This window comes from Jaculus jaculus, chromosome 8 (genome assembly GCF_020740685.1).
Source record: "Jaculus jaculus isolate mJacJac1 chromosome 8, mJacJac1.mat.Y.cur, whole genome shotgun sequence".
Lineage (NCBI taxonomy): Eukaryota > Metazoa > Chordata > Mammalia > Rodentia > Dipodidae > Jaculus > Jaculus jaculus.
In genome coordinates, this window is record NC_059109.1 from 110,163,327 (window position 1) to 110,170,064 (window position 6,738).

Consider the following 6,738-nt stretch of genomic DNA (forward strand, 5'->3'; position numbering starts at 1 on the left):
ATTCAAGCTCCATGGTTCTGTTTCCAATGTTTTCTGGGTAATTTGTACCCACACAGGTATCTGAACTAATCAAAGATGTTTACACACAGGTGCTAAGACCTTATACTGTCTTACTAGTTCTTTTCTGATAATCTCTAGGCTAAATTAGTTAAGTTTATAAATCAATTGGTACTGTTTTCAAGACTGGTAACAGGCTCTGCCTATATTTATAAACGTTAGATATTTAAAATGTGAGATGTGCCTACTTTCTATGCCTCAGATATATGGCTTATGCTGCCACAGTACAACAAAAATTTTTAAAGATAGGACAAAATGATTTTAGAAGCCCTTGTGCCATTCTTTAACTAAGTCTATTTCAGTAATCAAATGTGCTCTATATGTACATACATCCAGGCTGATGTAACCTCCTTTCTGATTGTGTTAATCACCTATGTATAAGCCAAAGCTAACTGGAATCATTAAAGTAAAAAGTGTCAATATTTGGGACTGTACTCCCATGTCATGAGGCCACTGGAGATGATGGGACACTTCTACACTGGCCCCCTGGTAAGTCACCTGTCTTCCTGAGCAGGGAGGATATGAAGAACCAAACAAAATTGGTGTACAGTCTAAAACAGAAGAGTCACAATTGAGGAACAATCGGCCCTCCTGACTTCCCAAAGAAGGGAAAATTACTTGGCCAGCATGGCCCTGACTCATCCTAACAGGCAAGACACCAGTAAACTATGCGGCTACTCCTGTGTCCCTAAAGTCTCTTTTGGAGAGCCATTAATGACCTCTAAAATTAATCCTTAATTAACTTTTGACTATCTACATGGTCTTAAACACTCAGAGAGAAATCTGTAACCAAAGGTAAATAAATAAATAAATAAATATATATATATATGTATATATATATGTATGTATATATATATATATATATATATATATATATATATATATATATATATTTATATTTATATTTATATATATATACCTTAAATGTATAAATGGCCCTTAACTTCTGAAATTAGCTACAGCCACGATGTTAGTACAGGAACAACTTTCTGCAGGCCATATTGGACCTACCACCTCTCCCTGGAATACTCCTATCTTTGTATTGCTCCAGGACCTTAGAGAAATTAATAAGGTAATGGTACCTATGGGGGCCCTACAACCAGGCCTCCCCACTCCAGTAGCAATTCCTGCAGGATATTGTAAAATCATTATTGACCTAAAGGATTGCTTTTTTATAATTCCCTTACACTCCTCGTCAGCATTTTACATTTAGTTTACCTGTGGTAAATTTTAGAGGCCCTGAAGATAGTGGAGGCTACGATTCTGAGCCAAAGAGTCACTTATAAAAAGCCTCTTCTCCTGGTCATTTGTGCCACTGACTTTACACCCACCGGGGTGTTCTGGCAGGAGGGGCCCCTCTTCTGGATCCATTTACCCTCCAAAAGTTAAAAATGGGGGATTTATATCCCATAAAAGGCTCTCCAAGACATATCCTTCATCATGCATTGTTTGTCCTAAACTTTTTAACCCTTGATACTCAGGGAAATTCAGCAGCTGATCACTTTTGGCACACAAATACAAAAAATACCTTTGTCAAAGCCATGTGGAAAGATCTGTTAATCTTAAAATGCAATGGCCTAGACCCAGTACGCATTTGGGGCCAAGGATCAGTATGCTTGTCTAACCAGAGAGACTTGTAAAACAAGCTGATGATCCTCCAGTGACATCTCACATATCCAGGGAAGAAACACTTCCCTGAGAGAATCTCCCCTTCTTCCCTCACAGGACAAAGCTGGAAGGACCTCTACTTATCTTAATCCTCTCACTCACAATTGGACCCGTTATTATAATTAAAATCATGTCTTTTATATGTCAACAGATTAAAGCCATTAAGGTGCAGCCTTTACAGGTCCATTATCACAGACTGAAGCTGGCGGATTGAGGCGTTGCCACTGAAGACCTACCACCTGCAGCTGTCACTCTCCCTTGATCTTACATTCTGTACTCATTTACTATACTGTGTACATTATGTACTCATTTACTATACTGCTGTCCTCTACACCTCTGCTATTGCTGCGGTCTACCTGTCATGGCCAAATAGCTACCCCTCCTATGGGAGCTGCATAGGATTCAGACCTATGCATATCAACTCACAATAAAGTGAGTGTGATATGGACACCAATGTGGGTGCGAGGCAAAGCACCACAAGGGAAGGTCCTGATCTGACCACTTCTGGATTCCCTGAGAGGAATACCTGGTTTGCATGGAGGTTGGTACCATAACTGTCATCACTAAGGCCGTGCCTCACTCTCCGGCCACATAGGCCCTGCCTCCCCTCCCCAAAAGGTACCAAGGGCCAAAGATTGTGGGAAAAAGACATCCCACGGGAGGAGTCGGGTCCCTACTCCCCCAGTTGGTTAATGCCCACCGCTGCAAAGCGGGCCTATCCCAAGGAGATGTTGGGAGCTATGAATCAAACCTGGGCCATGTTAACAGAAACCGCCATATACCAAGTTAAGTTTCTACTTCCTCACCTAATATTCAACTACCAGGGGATAGTACGCTTGGCTGAATACTCCCTCATCCTACCGGTAGCTGATGAAGAAACAAAGGCATTGCAGCCCACCGCTGAATAGCAGGCCACTCCCTCTTTTGTATAAAAGAAGGGAGGAGATATCGAGAGCCATAGAGCAAAAGCCTCTCCATTTTGCCTGGGCCTGCTCATAAACTGACTCATTACTCAGAAAGCTGGTCCATCCAGCTTTCTGCTAGATACTTCTGGAACTGGTCAGCAGACTACTTACAGAATCTTATCTTTTGCAAAAAGCCAGTTTATGGTCAGGATGTGAAACCTGGTGCAGTCAGGATGTTAAGCCAGTTGGGCAAGATTAGATAAACACCTAATTACATCCCCTCTAGGTTTCCTGACAAGTCCTTGCCCTGGCCATGTCCCCTTCCCCCTCAACTCCTTGCCCTGACCACGTCCCCTTCCCCCTACAACCCTATATAAACCTATGTGTAAGAATAAACTCTCGACTTCTGGTTAAGATGGCGGCATAGGTACCATGCCAAAGCAGCCTGGGGGAAAAAGACCAAAAAACCTCAGCAAAATACACACTTTTACTAAAAAGTGAGGTGTATAGGAAACTGAAGTGGCAGCGGAGAAGTAGGAGAGATCCAGAGCATCCAGAGCCTGCACAGGCCGGCAAAAGTGGCCCTGGCAGCTCCGCCAACCGTGGCGGCAGCGGGGCACCAGAAAGCCGCCAGACTCAGCTCCAGCCACAGGAAAAGCCAGATTTGGGATCTTCCCCTCACACCGTGCTCTCCGCAACTCAGGAAACGTGAAGGGAGAGTGGCAGCGAGCAACGGAGGAGCAGACCACGAGGTAGAAGAACACGTGGAGCAGCGAGAGAACCGGAGCAGCTGCGGCTCCCTCCACTCCCACACCGCCTGAGCCCAGCTCCAGCGAACAGAGCAGCGTCCCGGGACCTGGCCACGCCAACTTGAGCCGACAGCGGGACCCATGCAGGAGCAGAGTTCGGCAGCAATATCAGCAGCTCCAGAACCGGTACCAGCGGCCCCAGCAGCGGCAGACCCAGGAGCGGCAACAACAGCAGACCCAGAAGCAGCAGCAGTTCCAGCAGTGGGGGTGCTGATCTGCAGGGCCACAGTAGCCAGGCTTGGTTTGCCCCGCAGGAAAAGCCAGTGCCCAGCTCCAGAAATCACAACAGCAGCCTGACGACCCAGGCTGCGGCGAACCCCCTGACCAGCAGGAGAAGAACGACCAGCAAACGAAGATCCTTCTTGATCACACTTTATTGGAGAGCCTCTTGGTTAACAGGAAAGCTGATGGCGAGGGGCGAGGGGTGCAGGAGTGTAGCTGCTTTTATAGGGCAGAATACTATGGGGCGCCTGCTGATTGGCTGCCATAGGCTCACCCACCCAAACAGGAGCCATGGGATAGGCTCAGGACAAGGTGCTGCCCAAATAAGGAATTGTTTACCTCAAGACTGGCAGGAAGCTAGCGCCATTTTTGTAATGGCGTCTGCATTAGCCCCCTGCAGTGGAGTTGTTTACTTAAAGACTGGCAGGAAGCCAGCGCCATTTTGTAATGGCGTCTGCATTGGCTCCCTACAGATCCCCCTTTTTTATTAACTTATGGCATAGCTCAGAAAAATAGCCATCTTCCCGATCAGGTCCGCACCTCATGATGTGTTGACCGATCAAGGGAAGAAGTTCAACCTCCCCTTCCTCAGTGCAATGGGACAGGTCCCCTGAGAGTGCAAAGGCGGCGGTCAAACGAAAGCTACCAGATCCCTGCCCATCCTCGTGCAATGGGTACTCTGAGACCCTGAGGGTGCAAGGGCCAGGGGGGCTATTTGCCTTTTAAAGCTGACAGCCAAATTTGGGGGGAGGAACCACTTTCTAAGGCAGCGAGCGCTTGAGAAATGACCATCTTGTCTCTCTTGGTCTGGGTTCGCAGGCAGCAAATCAACCAGAGGCAAAGTACGCATCCTCCCAGGCAGCACACTAGGAACATTCCCACTCCTACCCCTTCCTTAAAATGACAGATAGCAGGAAGCATTGGTGTAATTACTAAAAGAGAAGTTACTAAGAACGAACAGAAACGGTGGATGAACACACACCGGCGCAGGGGCAAAGGAAGTATTCCTCCCACAGCCATGTCCAATGTCATTAACACCCTCTTCTACTTGATTCTCCGTATGGAGGGTCCCGGACACATTATTGTAAGCTACAAGTCCTCCTTGTAACAGTACAAAGGGTGTAAAGTCCGTGCAGCTGCCATTTTTCCCACACAAAATCCACTTTGAAAATGGAGTTGTAAAGAAGCGAGGGAAGACCGTGGCAGAATGGAGCACCGGCATAGGTTTGGGAAAGGTTGACAGAATACCCCAACGTGGCTCTCCTTCAATGGATTCCAGGCACAGGAGGAAGATTATCCACAAGACCTTCATCATCTCCGCCCTGATGGACATCACTGTCTCCTGGACCCTCCTCCGGAGATCGCTTGACTGTCCTCACCATCCGGGCTGGAACCCAATGAGGGGAATCTTGTTCCTGTGGAAAAACACAAACAGCTCCCCTGGATCTTATTACAACAAGATCCGGTCCTTTCCATTTATTATCTAAGACATCCTTCCACATCACCATCTCACTGGATGATTGAATCACATGTTGACTGTGCCTGTCAGCTGCAGATTTATTATTATTATCCAAGATTAAAAAATTAAGGGTAAAAAGGGCTAAAGACACTCTTTCCTTGGGAGTTGCATTTTCCGCTATACCCCCTTTTTGTTTAAATAAAAGAGCTTTTAGACTTTTATTTGCTCTTTCTACTATACCTTGACCTTGTGGGTTGTAAGGAAGGCCGGTGGTATGAGCAACCTGCATTTGGGCACAGAAGGCTTGAAAGCCACCAGATGAGTACGCTGGGCCATTATCAGTTTTTAGGCAGTGTGGCTTTCCCCAAGCAGCCCAGGCCTCTAGGCAGTGAGTTTTGACATGAGAGACCTTCTCACCTGCCAATGGTGAGGCAAAAATAATACCTGAGCACGTGTCCACTGAGACATGTAGGTATTTTACTTTCCCAAACTCTGGAAGATGTGTCACATCCATTTGCCAAAGGTCTCCAGGACGTAGGCCCCGAGGGTTAACACCCACATGTGGGGAGGGTAGAAAGGTAACACAAGACTGACAAGATTTTACAATGTCTCGTGCTTCATTTCTAGAAATAGAAAATTTCTTCCTCAAGGTGTTTGTAGGAACATGATATAGTCTATGGAATTCAGTAGCTGAAGCTTTTGTATCTTCCAGAGAAATCATGGCGAGCCTAGTGGCCAGGTCCATGAGGTCATTAGCCTGTGATAAGGGGCCAGGCAGTAGTGAATGCGCCCGAATATGAGTTACATAAAAAGGGCAAGTTCGCTGCAAAATTAAAGACTGAAGTTGTAAAAGAATATTAGACACTATACTAGCAGAGCGAACCGAAGCGGCAATCTCTAGGCCAGCAACCGCATTAGCTACATATAGGGAATCCGTGAACAAGTTAAAAGAAGTAGAGAATGTCCGAAAGACCTCCAAAACAATTAGGCATTCAACAATTTGAGGGGAATCAGGTCTAAACATTCTTACAACAGGCTCCGAGCCCTGTACCAAGTAGGCCCCACGACCAGACTTTGAACCATCAGTAAAGATGGCAGGGGCTGATGTAATAGGCTCTTGAGCAGTGATTTTAGGAAAATACACCAAATTATTTCTAACAAAAGACAAAATAGGGCTCTTTGGATAATGATTATCTATGACATTTGGGAAAGCACACATGAGAATGCTCCAGTCATCCACAGTGCCAGACAAGACCTCTACTTGTTCCTTAGTATAAGGAATGATAAGTTTGTCAGGCAGCTTTGCAAAGTGTAATAAACAATACTTAAGCCCCAAACAAGCCTGTCGGGCTACCAGCTGTGGAAAATATTGGAGAGTGCGGGCTCCCAAGGAGTTTCCATGAAGCCATAATAGAGGTCCCTCCTGCCAGATCACTCCTGTAGGGACATCTTTAGTTTTTAGGATGCATAAAAGAAGTGGTTTAGAAGGATCAAACCGATCAAGTTGTGCTTTACTAAGTGCCTCTTCAATCTTATTAAGTGCCTCACGGGCAGGTTGTGTAAGCGTGCGAGGAGACAGAACATCGGGGTTGCCTTCAAGAATGGAGAAGAGCGGCAA